General features: G+C 44.8%; 1 protein-coding gene across 1 annotated transcript in view; it reads left to right on the top strand.

The window, feature by feature from the left end:
- Nucleotides 1-802: 802 nt before the first annotated feature.
- CDC42SE2 (CDC42 small effector 2) overlaps nt 803-16,976 on the top strand; it is a 328,251-nt gene continuing 312,077 nt past the window's right edge. Inside the window, exon 1 of the mRNA XM_049794171.1 lies at nt 803-824. The gene's annotated coding sequence lies outside the window, so the exon portion shown is untranslated. The remainder of the gene's footprint in view (nt 825-16,976) is intronic.

Below are 16,976 nucleotides of genomic sequence, written 5' to 3'. Positions count from 1 at the left end.
AGACGCTGTACTGACGAATTAGCTAATGGGTTGGGTCTTTCTTGTTGGGCCTCAACTAGTGCTGCCTGTAATCTGTTTGTCCAAGCTTCTTTCCAAATCAAGAAAAAGGTGGGAGTCAAAATCATACTACAAAACTGTCGCGAATCCCAGGGAGTCAGTGAACCTGAAAAAACCACATCTAAAAGAGAGCCTGTCATGGGATGTCCTAAGCCGTAATCATCCACGGCCTTCTTCACTTGTTGCAAAAGCTTGCTATCCAACGGAGACCACTCCACCCCTACACCGCCTGGACCAGCTCGGACTGGGCAAACTAGAGGGGGTCCTTCAAAACGTATGCCGTCCATAACACATTCCTTTGCTACAATTTTCCAGTCCGGCAACGTGACCTTTGGTGAATTGGGGACTCCTTTCTGTTCCCCAGCTGCTTGTAGCAGCTCCCGCTGCTGCTTCACCTGCTCCTGCAACTCCTCTACTACTCGCTGCAGCATCTGCAGCGGATCTGTAGCTGGGTCGGGCGCAGGTGTTAAAGACATAGGCGTTGCCTTTTCACTGGCTGCTGCCGACTGCGCCTTACAGCCGGAAATAGTTTTTTGTCTTATCGCTGCATGTGGCGGACGACAGCGGTTTCCGCCCACCAGTTGCCACGCCTCCTCTAACCGTTGAGCCAACCTCTCGATTGAGTCCGGCCCACTCTCCTCCTCTTCCGCTACGCGCGGAAGTGGGAGTGTCCTGGCTTTCCTTCCTCCTTCCTTTGGCCGTGCTCCGCCTCTCCCGACTTCCGGAGAGACATCCGGGGAGAGAGCGGATGTCGGCGCCATCTTAGGGTGCGCTTGTGGCACGGTTCGCAAAACACGTCCCGGCACCCAATCCTCCGGATCATACAGGGGAACCGCTCCCTCCTCTACCTGCTCCTTTTCTGATCCCTTCATCACAGCCCTCTCTGCCTCCTCTAGTCTCTGCCTCTCCTTCTCCCGTTTCCTTTGCTCAGCCACTCGTTCCTCTGCCTCCTGAATTAACCGTCGCTCTTTCTCCCGCTCCTCCTCTCTTGCCCGTTCACGCTCCCGTCCCAACTCCTCCCAAGGGTATCCCGGTGGTTCGGCCGGTGCCGACGGCTGCACTGGGAGCACCAGAGGCGTCTGCTCCGCTACCTCCGTTAGCCCTTCTGTCTGCGCCTCCCCATCCGCCTGTACGCCCCGATCCGCCTGCGCCTGCATCAATCTCTTCGCTTCCTTCCATGTTAAGCTCTCCTCCCGCACTTTCCTCAAAATCGCCCTAATCCGCCCCCACGTCTTTAACTCCGGACCATGCTGCGTCGCCATAGCCCGCTCCGCTAAAGCCGCGGTGCATTTCGGCCAGCACTCAGGAGACAATATGTCCCCCGGGCGCTCTATCGCTCCCTCTTTCTGGAGCCGCTCTAGGCAAGCTTTCGCTTCTTTCTGTCCCATAGGGATCTTTACCTCTCTAGAGCACGAGTCCAACACCTTCAGGACCGCTTCCATGCCTGGCCAGGCCTTCGATTACGCCCTGCGTAATCCGCCGATGTCCAATCACGTCGGGGTCACCACTTGTAGACATTCGTCTGATCACCCCGTGGGACTCGGCACAGGGTTCATCATACCCTGGGCCACAGAGCACTGACACCAATATGAGGATGCTGCAAATGGCGTTTATTCAACTGCGTCAAGCCCTTATATACTGTCTGTCGGTCATCCCGCCTCCTTTAACCGTTCTCTTTCCGTACATCGCGAGATCTTCCGAGCGCCAATCCCTACACATCTGGGGATCCGCAGTGGGATCCGAATAATGTGGAGCATAGGGAAAAGCTGAGACGATATCAGAAATGCATTTTATATGGAGTTATACATGCTATGCCTAAATCTCTGAATTGGTCTAAAATATATGAGGTGAGATAAGATAAGAATGAATCTCCCTCAGTGTTTCTGGAAAGGCTGAAGGAAGCTGCCAGAAAATATACTGATTTAAGAGTGGATACAGAGGCAGCCCAGATACAGTTGGCTTTGATTTTCATGGGACAGTCGGCACCAGATATAAGAAAGAAACTTCAGAAGCTGGAGGGAGAGGATTCAAGGAGTTTGAATAAAATGTTGGAAGCAGCCTGGAAAGTATATAATAACAGAGAAAAGGAGGAAAGGAGAACCAGAGAAAATAGATTACTGGCCGTAATAACAGGAACATCAGACAGAGGACGAGGTAGAGGCAGAGGACGAGGTGTCGGTGGACGAGACGGATTTAGGAATTTTAGCAATCGGAATTTTAACACCCCCTTAGGAGTAAATCAGTGTGCTTTGTGTAGAGAGGAAGGACATTGGAAAAGAGATTGTCCTAAAAATGAGCAATGTTCAGGAGGAAATATTCGTAAGGAGGTAGCCAGAATGATGGTTTTGGATGAATGAAGGGGACCGGAGGGGAACCCAGCTGAACCTCTGGTTATAATTAAGCTGGGAGAAAAAGAAGTTGAATTCCTAGTCAATACAGGAGCGACATTTTTGGTATTAAATACTTGTAAAGGAAAAATTGGAACAAAACCAGCAAACATAATAGGAGCAACAGGGAAAGAAGAAAATAGACCATTCCTGCAACCTCTGGATTTGAAATTTGGAAATAAAATAATTACACACGAATTTTTGTATGTACCAGAATGCCCAATACCCTTGTTAGGAAGGGATTTGTTATCTAAATTAAATGCACAAATTGTGTTTGAGGACGGAGAACTCTTTTTAAAAATACCTGAGTCAAAAACAGGAGAAATCCTGATGATACAAGAGAAGGTGGAGGTGCAGGAAATTCCACCAGAGGTGGATTCTGCAGTAATTCCTACAGTGTGGGAGACAGATATTCCTGGTAAATCAAAGTTAGCAGCACCTGTAAAAATAGATTTAAAGGAAGATGCAGGAACAGTAAAGATTAAACAATATCCGATTAAGCCAGAAGTTAGGCAGGAGCTGAAGAAGTTGATCGACAAATTTTTAAAGTACAAAATTTTGGAGTAATGTGAGTCAGAATATAATACTCCTATTTTACCAGTCAAGAAACCCTCCGGCGAATATAGGTTGGTGCAAGATTTGAGAGCGGTGAATCAAATAGTTAAGGATATATACCCTGTGGTAGCAAATCCTTATACATTGTTAACAGCATTAGAGGAGACTCATCAGTGGTTTACAGTGCTTGATTTAAAAGATACTTTTTTCTGTATACCCTTGGAAAAAGAAAGCAGAAAGTTGTTTGCTTTTGAATGGGAAAATCCACAAACTGGGCGTAAGATGCAGTTGACATGGACACGACTACCCCAAGGATTTAAAAATAGCCCGACAATTTTTGGAAACCAGCTGGCAAAAGAGCTCGAAATCTGGAAACAGGACAAGCCAAGACCTGAACATTTGCTTCTACAATATGTGGATGTCATCTTGATTGCTACAGAAGAAAGATTTACCTGCCTACAGGTAACCATTGATCTCTTAAATTTTCTGGGACTAAATGGGTACAAAGTATCCAGAAAGAAAGCTCACATAGCATGTCAGACTGTGATATATCTGGACTTTGAGATTTCAAAAGGACAGCGAAAATTGGGAAAGGATCGCAAAGAGACTATTTGCAGTATACCCGAGCCGAAAAACATCCATGAACTTAGAGCATTCTTGGGAATGGCCGGGTGGTGTCGTCTCTGGATCATGAACTACGGTCTAATAGCTAGACAGTTGTATGAAGCCCTAAAGAACTCTCCTTTTGTGTGGGGTCCAAAAAAGCAAAGGGCCTTTATGGAGTTAAAACGTGCTTTAATGTCTGCACCTGCTCTAGGCCTCCCTGATTTAACCAAAGATTTTCAGCTGTTCGTCCATGAAAGACAACGCTTGGCACTTGGTGTGTTAACCCAGAAGATGGGAAGCTGGAAACGACCAGTTGGATATTTCTCCAAGCAGTTGGACACAGTGAGTAAAGGGTGGCCAAATTGCCTTCGAGCAGTAGCTGCAACGGTAATGATCATACAAGAAGCTCGGAAATTGACTTTGGGAAAAACAATGACAGTTTATGTCCCACACATGGTGAAAACTGTTTTAGAACAAAAGGGGGGACACTGGCTATCTCCGAGCAGAATGATGAAATACCAGGTAATATTAACACAAAAAGATGATGTAATTTTAAAAACTACTAACCTGGTAAATCCAGCAGTGTTTTTAAGTTCTATACAGGAAGAAGGACCATTGGAACATGATTGCTTGGCTGCTATTGAGTACGTTTATTCCAGTTGTGAAGATCTGAAGGATGTACCATTGGAGCAACCGGACTGGGAATTGTATACTGATGGTAACAGCTTCGTGGAACAAGGAGTCCGATACGCTGGATATGCGGTAACAACAGATACTACAGTTATAGAAGCAAAAGCATTGCCAAGTAATACCTCAGCTCAGAAAGCAGAACTTATTGCTTTGATTCGAGCTTTGGAACTCAGCGAAAAGAAGAAAGTAAATATTTGGACAGACTCAAAGTATGCCTTTGGAGTGGTACATGTCCATGGAGCATTGTGGAAAGAAAGAGGATTATTGTCCTCTCAGGGATCAAATATCAAGCATCAAAATGAAATTTTACGATTATTACAGGCAGTTCAAAAACCAGAACAGGTAGCAATCATGCACTGTAAAGCCCACCAAATTGGAAACACAAAAGAGATTGTTGGAAATAATTTTGCCGATAGAGCGGCAAGAAAGATAGCAAAGGAACGAGCATTTCAAATGGCACTAATTCCCTCCAAAACAGTAACCCTTCCTAGGGAGGAACCAAAATATTCAGAGGAGGATGACAAGCTAGGCCAATTATTAAATGTGAAGAAAAACCAAGCCGGATGGTGGGTAACACCTAAAGGACAGGTGGTACTTCCACCTATTCTGATGAGAGAAATAATTCAAACAAAGCATCAGGAATGTCACTGGGGAGTGGAAGCTTTAGTAACTTCTTTACAAAAACAGGTAGTATCGCTCAAAATGTTAGGAATGGTAAAAATGATAACTGCGAAATGTGAAGTATGTTTAAGGAATAATCCAGTGATCAGGAAAAAGGTTCAAATTGGTCGAATAAAATCTGGTACAGAGCCTGGAGATTATTGGCAAGTAGATTTTTCAGAATTGCCTAGACAAAATGGGTATCGCTACATCCTGGTGCGGGTTGATACCTTTACAGGATGGCCAGAAGCTCTTCCCTGTCGCTCCACACAAGCAAAGGAAGTAGTAAAGTGGTTACTACAAGAAATAATTCCAAGGTTTGGAGTTCCTATTGGAATGTCTTCTGACAGAGGTCCACACTTTGTTGCAGAGGTAACCCAAAATGTTAGTAAAATTTTGGGTATCACGTGGGATTTGCATACCCCATGGAGGCCACAATCCAGTGGGAAAGTAGAAAGAATGAATCAAACTCTAAAAAGGCAAATAAGTAAAATTTGTCAAGAGACTAATTTAAAATGGCCTCAAGCACTTCCATTGGCATTACTACGAATCAGAGTACAGCCACAGAGTGGAACCTCAGTCAGTTCTTATGAATTGTTGTATGGGAAAACTTATGAGTCCCCAGAACCAAACCCAAACATGTATATAAAAGGAAAACAAGATGTGTATAACTATTTGCTTTCCCTAGGAAAAAATTTGACTGTAATTCGGAGAGCAGTGGTGTGGAATAGACCAGTAACCCTGGAAGCTCCGGTCCATGACTTCCAACCAGGAGATTATGTCTACGTGAAAACGTGGGCTTCAGAACCTTTGCAAGAACGCTGGAAAGGACCCTTCCAGGTACTGTTAACCACATTTACGGCAATCAAGATTGCTGAATCAGACGCCTGGATCCACTACACTCGAGTGAAGAAGGCGCCTGCTACATGGAAAATCATTAGTCGTGACCCAAAGACTTTGAAACTGACTCTAAAACATGTTTAATCTTTCATATCAATTTGTGATTGTTCTTTTTATGTTGGTTTGGCAGATGATGTTGGTAGGGACCTGGATGGAACTGATGAATAGGAACAAAAGACAAATAGAAACAGAACAATTGATTGACATTCCAAGAAAATCGGCTGAAGAAAATTTGATGTTGGGATTAATTAGAGGATTTGCCCATTTACAAAATGTCACTCAGATCACTGCTTGCTTACCAATACCAAGAGCAGTGGGGGAATCTATCCCTTGGGGAATTTTAACTATGAATTTGACCACCCTGGAACATAAAAACAGAACCACGCATTGTAAACAAGTGCCAGTGACACAGTGGTCCAAGCAGGTAAAGGTCATTAGAAAACAATGGAAATGGATGGGCAGAGAGGAAGATTGTCGGAAATTATTGAATCATCAATTTACACCAGCCTCTCCTATAGGAGACATGTTTGTTATGGGCAGTCCTAGGGGTTGGTGTTCTTATGATGTACAAGTCAAAACTAATGGGAGTTGGAGCATTATGGAATGGAAATGTAATGAGGCTAATCAGACTATCCTAGAAAACACAGTTAATTGGGATTCGATATGGTCTATGGCCATAATGTCTCAATTTCAATATATGGCCAAAACTTCTTGGTGTATTATGTGGGACGGATCACTTTTTACAGCCTGGCCATCTGTAAATGACAGACAGAGTACATTAGGGATAAAGGAGAAGATAGTATCTTGGTGGAAATGTGAAAAAATTTACAATTGTAGTACCACGGACCCAGAAATAGAAAGAATTCCTCCCTTAGCTGCGGCCCTAAAATATGGCTGCTTGTGTAGGGGACTTAAAAATGATCTCAAATTGACTGAAGCATTTACGCCTAAAAGGGGAACCTTTTTCAGTTGTAGAAAAACTACTATTCAGAGTCCAGGACATTTGGTTTGGGCACTAAGTGATGGAACCTGGACCACTCAGTTATCATTAGACAGTACGGTAAAACAAATTATTTTGGGCATGCCAACATTGTGCCCGATTTGGAAGAAATCACCATTTAAAGGGTCCTTGGAGAATTTAAGATTGAAACGGACCAAGAGGTCTGAAACAGATGATGATATATGGAACAAACCATCAACAGGAGTAAAAATTGGCTGGGCTCTTGAATCACTTTTGAATCCTATAGCAACATATAGAAACAGGGAATGGCTTTATCATTTAACAGGTCAAGTAGAAAAATTGGCAAACATTACAAAGAAAGGGTTTAAAGATTTAAATATACAATTGCAGGCAACTTCCAGGATGACTCTTCAAAATAGAATGGCTTTAGACCTACTCTTACTTAAAGAACATGGAGTGTGCGGATACCTCAAGAATAGATCGGACCACTGTTGTATTCATATTCCTAATGTTACTCAAGACATAGAACATGATCTGGATTTATTGAGTAAAGTTGAAGAGAAAACTGAGACCATTCGAGAAGATATGTCAAAGGATTGGCTTGGAAAAATTTTTAGTGGATTAGGGTGGAATTTGAGTTCTTGGTTAAAATCCATAATTAAAACTTTGTTTCTGTTACTGATTGTCTTTTTGATGATCATGCTGACCTATCTTTGTCTAAAGAAACAATTTAGCAATAGAATTGCGGTCAATCGCATGATCATGAGAGAGGTACCAACTGTTCCACCAGAATACAGTCCACCACCACAATATGCCGAAACAAATATTGACTTTCAAAATAATAGTAGAGAAATGTTATGTAGTTAAGGCGAAAGTATTGAAATAATTTTCAACACTTTCAAAGGGGGGAATTGTTACTGATTGGTTATTGATTGTTATTGATTATATTATTTGTTATTAATTATTCAGTAGCTTTGATTTATTATTGATTTGATCATAGTTAAAATAGTAAGAAGTGGTTTAGTAAAAGTATCTCTATTGTATTTTGCACATTTGATTAACAACCGGCAGCTGCTGTGAAACCCTTTGTAGAACCCGGTACCAAGGTCAGAAGAATTGGCCAAAATCATTTAGTAGGAACATTTAGGATTTAGATAACAAGTAATAAAAATATATAGAACTTAGTTAACAAGTTTGAGATTTAAGGTGATTTTGAGTAGATTATAACAACAATATAGTCATAGAAATTTAGGAACATACAAGATGTGCTGTGCACAATAATGAAAGAATAAGTATTGTTTAAAATTAGTTAACCATAGAAACTTTGACCAATTTGTTAGTTTTGTAGTGTTTTGTTTTAAGAAACTGAGAGAGATCGTTATGGACCTTAGTTCTGTTGCATGAAACCCCACTTTGGTCAACATTACAGGTAGTGGAACCAGGTGAAATCAGCCAATGAGTGTCTTAGTATAAGAATATTAATAAAGTGACGTGATTGAGGGCCAATCATTGAAAAGGTTAAATTTGGGAATTAACATTGAATGTATTTTATGTAATCAAATATGTGATGGCGAAAGTTGTACTGCGCAGAATCACCTGAGAGGTCAACTATCGGACAAAGCGAGGAAGACTGTGGAAGACCACCAGAGGACTTTAGAAGACCACCAGAGACCTTCAATGCGCATGCGTAAAGGACATTAACATATGCTAATGACTTCCCAGAAATCTAATGGATATGTATAATCTTTCTCGTAAATCTAATGAATATGAATGAATAGGTTCAATATAAGGTGTGTGATTTTGGTATTTGGGGTGCGTGGTTTGTGAGAGGACTCACCCACGCACCCGGCCGTCAATAAAGAAGTGTCTGCTTATCTGCACTAAATTGGTGTTGATAAGTTCTTTATACCGAGGTTTTTGGCAACAGAAGGAAAAGGTCTTTACTAAAGAGGAAATACAAAAATTTCAGGCCTTAGGGATTGTCCAGAAGGATGATAAATGGATCCTTCCAGATGGACGGGAAATGTTACCAAAAGCTTATGCTAAACATATAATTTCTAGACTACATCAGACCACCCATTGGGGAACCCAAGCCCTAGCTGATCAATTTTTAAAATACTATGGGTGCATAGGCATATATGATCTGACAAAACAAGAGGTCCAAGGGTCTTTAACTTGTCAAAAAGTGAACAGGTCTAACTTTAGAGCAAAAACCCTTGGAGGGAGAAAATTGGCCTGCAGACCTTTTGAGAGGATCCAAGTAGATTTTACAGAGTTACCTAAGGTAGGAAGATATTGATATCTTTTGGTAATAGTAGACCAGCTTACCCATTGGGTGGAAGCCTATCCCACTGTGAAAGCTACTACTAAAACTGTAGTTAAACATTTGCTAGAAGAAGTTATTCCCAGATTTGGTATGATTATAGCTATTGATTCACACCAGGGAACGCATTTTACATCCAAAATATTAAAGGAAACAATAGAGGCTCTAGGAATTAAGTGGGAATTCCATACCCCATGGCATCCACAGAGTTCAGGGAGAGTAGAGAGGATGAATGGGCTTATTAAGGCACAATTAACGAAGCTAATGATAGAGACCAAAATGTCATGGGTTAAATGTTTACCATTAGCTTTATTAAACATCAGGACAAGGTCCCAGACTAGTACGAGGTTATCTCCCTATGAGATGTTATATGGGATGCCTTATTCCCATGGAATACCAATCCAGCACCCCAAGGTTGAAGATGCATCTATCTATACCTACATAACTACCTTAGCAAAGGTCATGAGAGACAACCGCCAGAAAGGAATAATAGAGCAAACAGTCCCCTTGGGATTTCCTATTCATAAAATTGAGCCTGGGGACCACGTGCTGATAAAAACGTGGAAAGAAACATTTCTCAACCCCCACTGGGAAGGTCCGTTTCTTGTTCTTTTGACTACAGATACAGCCATCCGGATGGCGGAAAAGGGATGGACCCATGCTACTCGGGTTAAGGGACCGATCCACACTTCTCATTGGGAAGTGGCTAACAACTCGGAGGACTTGCAGGTTACTTTAAAGAGAAAGAACCGATGAGTAAACCTGTGATCATCAACTGTGTAAATCTAAATTGTAATTGCTATCCATTTGTATGTTGTAAGTGTATAGTGTGTCAGGGAAAGTGGTGGAGTCATTGCCGTTAGGGGTATTCCCCCAGAGGGGTTTTGTCAGGAGTGTCACGATCAGGAAAGACAATTGACTGACAAGGCCTTACGCCTAGGGGTTTTATTAGGAAAAATTGAGAAGGATTCCATTGAATGGTGGGAAATATTTGTAAAAGGAATACATCCCGAACGATATTGTTATCATTTAACGAACCTTGCCCTAACATAACAATAATAACTGATATAAATTGTAGAAAACCGGTCGTGGGAGTGAGTTGCTACTTGTGGGAAGTGAAAAGACAAAAATTGAAGAGCTTACAAAATAAGACAGGCCAGGCAACCTAACAAGTGCTCCCCTGAAGAATACATTTGCTGCCAAGAAGATGGTACACCCCGTTGCTCGAAGCAACCGAGTAGACGGAGGAGGCAGAAATGTACTGCTGTGGGGACTGTTGATGACGAGCTGCCTTAAATATAAAGCTACAGATCCATATAGTAAGTGCTACCAAGTTAAAAACACCCTAACGTTTCCCACTGATCCAAACTCGCTCCACAATGACCTAAAGGATTTAAAAATTAAAGACATAAAAAGGCAAGGATCTTGGGGTATAAAAGAGACACCTTACGATGTGTCGTGGTTTCAGCCCAGCCGGTTACAAAGGACCACGCAGCCGCTTGCTCACTCCTCCGCCCCCCTCCGGTGGGATGGGGAGGAGACGGAGGAGACAAAAGAAAAAGAAACTGGAACCTCGAGGGTTGAGATAAAGGCAGTTTACTGGGACAAACACAAAGAAATTACAACAACAACAACGGCAATAATGAAAAAGTATACAAAAAGAGTGATGCACAGTGCAACTGCTCACCACCCGGGACCAGACGCTCCGCCACTTCCCCCACCGAAAGCAGAGACCACCCCCCGGCCTGCTCCCCATTTATATACTGAGCATGATGTCACATGGTATGGAATAGCTCCTTGGCTAATCCAGGTCAGCTGCCCCGGCTATGCCCCCACCTCCCAGGTTCCTGTAAAAATTAACTCTATCCCAGCTGAATCCAGGACATTATCCACCCCTTATTCTATACCATCTACATCATGCCCAGATCTTACATTTTTCCAATCAACCACTATTACTTTCCTTGTCTTATATATAAGTATATGGACTTCCCCCCCGACCTCACACACACACACACGGTGTTCCTTTAGCCTATGGGCTATCCCTCTAATGTGTCCATCGATTTTGGGGCTCTATCTGTTGTAACAGTTCTTCAGGATAAGAGAGAAATGGTGTGAGATGTTGGGTTGTTGTACGCTGCCTCTGGAACTTGTGGCTAGTACATTTGGTGCAACTCATGCCCTTGGTCTGCAGGTCAAAGATGTTGATCTTGAGGAAATTGCTGGGTGCCAGTTCAAGTTCTATCGCTGTTGTACTTGGCTCATTTTCAAAGTCCATCCTGCAGTCATTTGGGTAATTCTTACAGTAATACCCTTGATATGGCATATAGACACTATAGATACAATGACATGCATTGGCAGGTTATTTAGCAGTTAAATATCATATAGCCCAATTCACTGGCTATTCTCTCCCAAAATCAAATCTCCCTGAAGTACACATCGAACTTCCCCATCCTTCTGCATCACCCACCAGGTGTACCCAGGTCCTTGAGCAAAAACAAACCCTTGAATGGGTTTGCTTCTGCTTGAGGGAGGACTAACCCAGACTGTCTTTCCTAACATACTCCTCATGCGCACTACAGGGACTTTATCCCCTTCTACAGTATGTGGAACTCTTGGTTGGGCGGGGCCAACCCGATTGTCGGATCCTCTAGTATTAACTAACCAGGTGGCTTTTGTTAAATGTGTATCCCAATGCTTGAAAGTTCCACCCCCCATCGCTCTCAATGTAGTTTTCAGCAGTCCATTGTATCGTTTGATTTTTCCGGAGGCCGGTGCGTGATAAGGGATGTGATATACCCACTCAATGCCATGTTCTTTGACCCAGGTGTCTATGAGGTTGTTTCGGAAGTGAGTCCCGTTGTCCGACTCGATTCTTTCTGGGGTGCCGTGTTGCCATAAAATTTTAACTTCAAGGCCCAGGATAGTGTTCTGGGCAGTGGCATGGGACACAGGGTATGTTTCCAGCCATCCAGTGGTTGCTTCCACTATTGTAAGCACATGGCACTTGCCTTGGCGTGTTCGTGGGAGTGTGATATAGTCAATCTGCCAGGCCTCCCACTGTTTATATTTCAGCCATCGCCCTCCATGCGACAGGGGTTTTTGCCGCCTGGCTTGCTTAATTGCAGCACATGTTTCACATTCATGGATGACCTGTGCGATAGCGTCCATGGTCAAGTCCACCCCTCGATCTAGAGCCCATCTATATGGTGCATCTCTTCGCTGATGGCCTGAGGTATCGTGGGCCCACTGAGCCATAAATAGCTCACCCCTACGTTGCCAGTCCAGGTCCACCTGAGACACTTCAATCTTGGCAGCGTGATCCACCTGTTCGTTGTTTTGATGTACCTCAGTGGCCTGACCCTTGGGTACATGAGCATCTACGTGACGTACTTTTACCACTAGCTTCTCTATCTGAAAAGCAATATCTTGCCACAGTGCGGCAGCCCAGATGGGTTTACCTCTGCGCTGCCAATTGCCCTTCTTCCATTGCTGTAGCCACCGTCATAGGGCATTGGCCACCATCCATGAGTCAGTACAGAGACAGAGCACTGGCCACTTTTCTCTTTCAGCAATGTCTAACGCTAGCTGGATGGCTTTCACCTCTGCAAACTGACTCAATTCACCTTCTCCTTCAGCAGTTTCTGCGACTAGTCGTGTAGGACTCCATACAGCAGCCTTTCACCTTCGATGTTTTCCCACAATGCGACAGGACCCATCGGTGAACAGGGCATATTGCCTCTCATTTTCTGGAAGTTTACTGTACAGCGGGGCTTCTTCAGCACGCACCACCTTCTCCTCTGGTGACATTCCAAAATCTTTGCCTTCTGGCCAGTCCGTGATCACTTCTAACATTCCTGGGCGACTGGGGTTTCCTATGCGAGCCCGCTGTGTGATCAGTGCAATCTACTTACTCCACGTGGCGTCATTCGCGTGATGTGTAGAGGAGACCCTCCCTTTGAACATCCAGCCCAGCACTGGCAGTCGGGGTGCTAAGAGGAGCTGTGTCTCAGTACCAACCACTTCTGAGGCGGCTCGAACTCCTTCATATGCTGCCAATAACTCTTTTTCAGTTGGAGTATAGCGATCCTTGGATCCTCAATATCCCCGACTCCAAAACCCCAGGGGTCGGCCTCGGGTCTCCCCAGGTGCTTTCTGCCAAAGGCTCCAGGCAGGGCCATTCTCCCCAGGCACAGTGTAGAGCACATTTTTAATATCTTGTCCTGTCCGGCCTGGCCCAAGAGCTACTGCATGAACAATCTCCCACTTAATTTGTTCAAAGGCTTGTCATTGCTCAAGCCCTCATTTAAAATTGTTCTTCTTCCGGGTAACTTGGTAGAGAGGGCTTACAATTTGACTGTAATTTGGAATATGCATTCTCCAAAAGCCCACAACACCTAAGAAAGCCTGTGTTTCCTTTTTATTAGTCGGTGAGGACATAGCTGCTATTTTGTTGATCACGTCCGCAGGGATCTGACAATGTCCATCTTGCCATTTTAAACCTAAGAACTGGATCTCCTGTGTAGGTCCCTTAACCTTACTTTCTTTTATGGCAAAACAAGCCTTCAAAAGGATTTGGATTATTTTCTTCCCTTTCTCAAAAACTTCTTCTGCCATGTTGCCCCATACGATGATGTCATCAATATATTGCAGGTGCTCTGGAGCTTCACCTTTTTCTAGTGCAGCCTGGATCAGTCCATGGCAAATGGTGGGGCTGTGTTTCCACCCCTGGGGCAGTCGATTCCAGGTGTACTGGACGCCCCTCCAAGTGAAAGCAAACTGAGGCCTGCACTCCATTGCCAAAGGAATGGAGAAAAACGCATTAGCAATGTCAATTGTGGCATACCACTTAGCTGCCTTTGATTCCAGTTCATATTGAAGCTCTAACATATCTGGCACAGCAGCGCTCAGAGGTGGCGTGACTTCATTCAGCCCACGATAATCTACTGTTAGTCTCCATTCCCCATTGGATTTCTGCACAGGCCATATGGGACTATTAAAGGGTGAGTGAGTCTTGCTGATCACTCCTTGGCTCTCCAATTGGCAAATCAGCTTATGGATGGGGATCAGGGAGTCTCGGTTGGTGCGATACTTTCGCTGGTGCACCGTCGTGGTAGCAATTGGCACCTGTTGTTCTTCAACCTTCAGCAACCCCACAACCGAAGGGTCTTGGGAGAGACCCAGCAGGGTAGACAGCTGTTCAATCTCCTCCGTCTCCAATGCAGCTATACCAAAGGCCCAACGGTACCCTTTTGGGTCCTTGAAATACCCCCTCCTGAGATAATCTATACCAAGGATGCACGGGGCCTCTGGGCCAGTCGCAATGGGGTGTTTATGCCACTCATTCCCGGTTAGACTCATTTCAGCTTCCAATACGGTTAGCTCTTGGGATCCCCCTGTCACACTAGAGATACAGATGGGTTCTGCCCCTTTATATCTTGATGGCATTAGGGTACATTGTGCACCAGTGTCCACTAGAGCCTTATATTCCTGTGGGTCTGATGTGCCAGGCTGTATTGGGTCTGGCTGAGATGGAGTTAGTACTCCCTATAGCAGCCCTCATAGCACTGTGCTCTGCAGCTCTGTAGCTAGAAAGGTGTTGATAACACACCAGTGTTTTGGCTACTGCTGAGCAGTGCTGGCACAGCATCAAGGCTGTCTCTCCAACATTTTTGCCCTCCCCTCAATGGCAGGCTGGGGCAGGGCAAGATCTTGGGACGGGACATAACCAGGACAGCTGACCTAAACTAACCAAACAGATATTCCATACCATATGACGTCAGCTCAGATATAAAAGCTAAGTGAAGGGAGACAGAGAGGGGGGCATTTTTGTCTTCCGGAGCAAGCACTACGCGTACTGGAGCCCTGCTTCCCAGGAAGTGGCCAGACATCGCCTGCTGATGGGAAGTAGAGAGTAACATCATTTGTTTTTTCTTTGCTTTCGCGCGCGACCTTTGCTATCATTTTATTAAACTGCCCTTATCTTGACCCACGAGCCTTTCATTATATTTTTCTCTCCCCCGTTCCAGCTGAGGAGGGTGAGTGATAGAGCGGCTTTGGTGGGCACCTTGGCATCCAGCCAGGGTCAATCCACCACACAGGCCATCGAATCCACACTGTCCAGTAGACTCGGTTGTCCCTCTCCTCCACCCGGCTGGAGGCAGGGCCCCTCTAATCCTGGTTAGAATATCCATTACTCACTTTCTGCACACGTGAATCAGAAGTCCCTTCAAGGGGATCAGAAATGAGTTCAGCCCTTCTACTGCGTCTGGGGGACTGCTCACGGGAAACTGAAGCAGCAGTTTTCCAAGAAGAATTCTCTTTCCTGGTTGCTTTTTCTCGCAACTCCTGTACCCATGCATCCAAGACTGAGGTGGGTTTTCCATCCCACTTCCTCATGTCCTCTCCATGGTCACGCAGGTAAAACCACAGGTTAGCTCGTCGTGTGTACTTTCTCTCTCCTCTCTTTTGGGCAGAGGAACGCTTACTCTCCATAACTGCGATGCGGGCCTGTACAGGTGAGGAGGAGGACATATCCACTTTGAATTGCTGGAACTCTCGGGACAATTCCTCTACAGCCAAGACACAGGCCCGTAGGGAGGAAGAGAGACTTCCTTCATAAATCCGGAGTTGGACAGCCAATTCATCCACCGTTTGTCCATAGGCTTCTCTCCAGGACATTACTGCCAATGAGTCGGCATAGGTTGGTGGTGCACTTCGTAGAAACTTCAGCCACATGGGTTTTGTTCATTGGACTTAATCTGGATCTGTGGGTGACTGCGCATTTTCTGGATCATTATAAATCACCTCTAGCACGGCTAATTCCCTCAGGTACTGGGTACCTCTCTCCATCGTGGACCACTTGCCTTAGTGACATATAACTTCATCCCTGAAGGGGTATCTTTCCTTTATACCTAACAGAAGTCGCCTCCAGAGGCTGAGGACTTGTGTTTTTCTCCCAATCACCTTGTCGATGCCCCCTTCCCTAGACAGAGATCCCAACTGCTTGGCTTCCTTACCCTCTAATTCCACACTGCTGGCCCCATTATCCCAGCATCGGAGCAGCCAGGTAACAATGTGCTCACCTGGGTGGCGGCTAAAATCTTTTCACATGTCACGCAACTCACTCATGGATAGGGATCGGGTAATTATTTCAGGTTCTGCCTCTACCTCCTGTTCTCGCGATGACCCTGGTTCATCTTCATCTCTCGCTAAGCGAACTGATTTCTTTGTGTGTTTCTTTTTCTGTACAGGGGCGACTGATACTGGCACAGGTTGGATCTATGGTTTAGCTGCAGTATCTGTCACCGGGGTTGGGGCAGCCACGGTACTTGTTGTCGTGGTAGGGGCAGCCACGGTGTCTGTTGTCAGGGTTTGGGTACACATGGTGCATGTTGTCCTGTTTTCCATCTTTCCCCCCTTTTCCCCCTGAGGGTGCTGCATAATATCAAGCAGTGTTTGGTAGATACTGGCCAGGGCCCAGCACAGTCTAGTGAGTTGTGTGTCTCTGGGATAGTCACAGCATTTCTCTTTCAAATATTCTGTCACGTCATGAGGGTTCTGTAGTTGTTCGGGAGTGAACTTCTAAGCCACTGGCGGTGAGAAGTTCTCTAGATACTTGCCCATATGCTCCCACATGCCGTGCCACCCATGAGTATCCAGCTTTGGGGGAGATCTCTGGGTGGTCCTCTTAAAGAGCCTTTTTGTAGCCCTAAACAAGACCTGAAACATATTCAGGAGGCATAGCACTAACAGCACACTGGCTTGCGCATCCCAAGGATATTCAAAATTCTCGAAAGCTGTTGTAATTAGTCGGAAGGAGAAAAGGGAGACAAACGGA

Source organism: Accipiter gentilis, chromosome W, assembly GCF_929443795.1.
Source record: "Accipiter gentilis chromosome W, bAccGen1.1, whole genome shotgun sequence".
NCBI classification, from domain to species: Eukaryota; Metazoa; Chordata; class Aves; order Accipitriformes; family Accipitridae; genus Astur; species Astur gentilis.
Note: the sequence above shows the minus strand (reverse complement) of the source record. Positions and strands in the feature narration are given on the sequence as shown.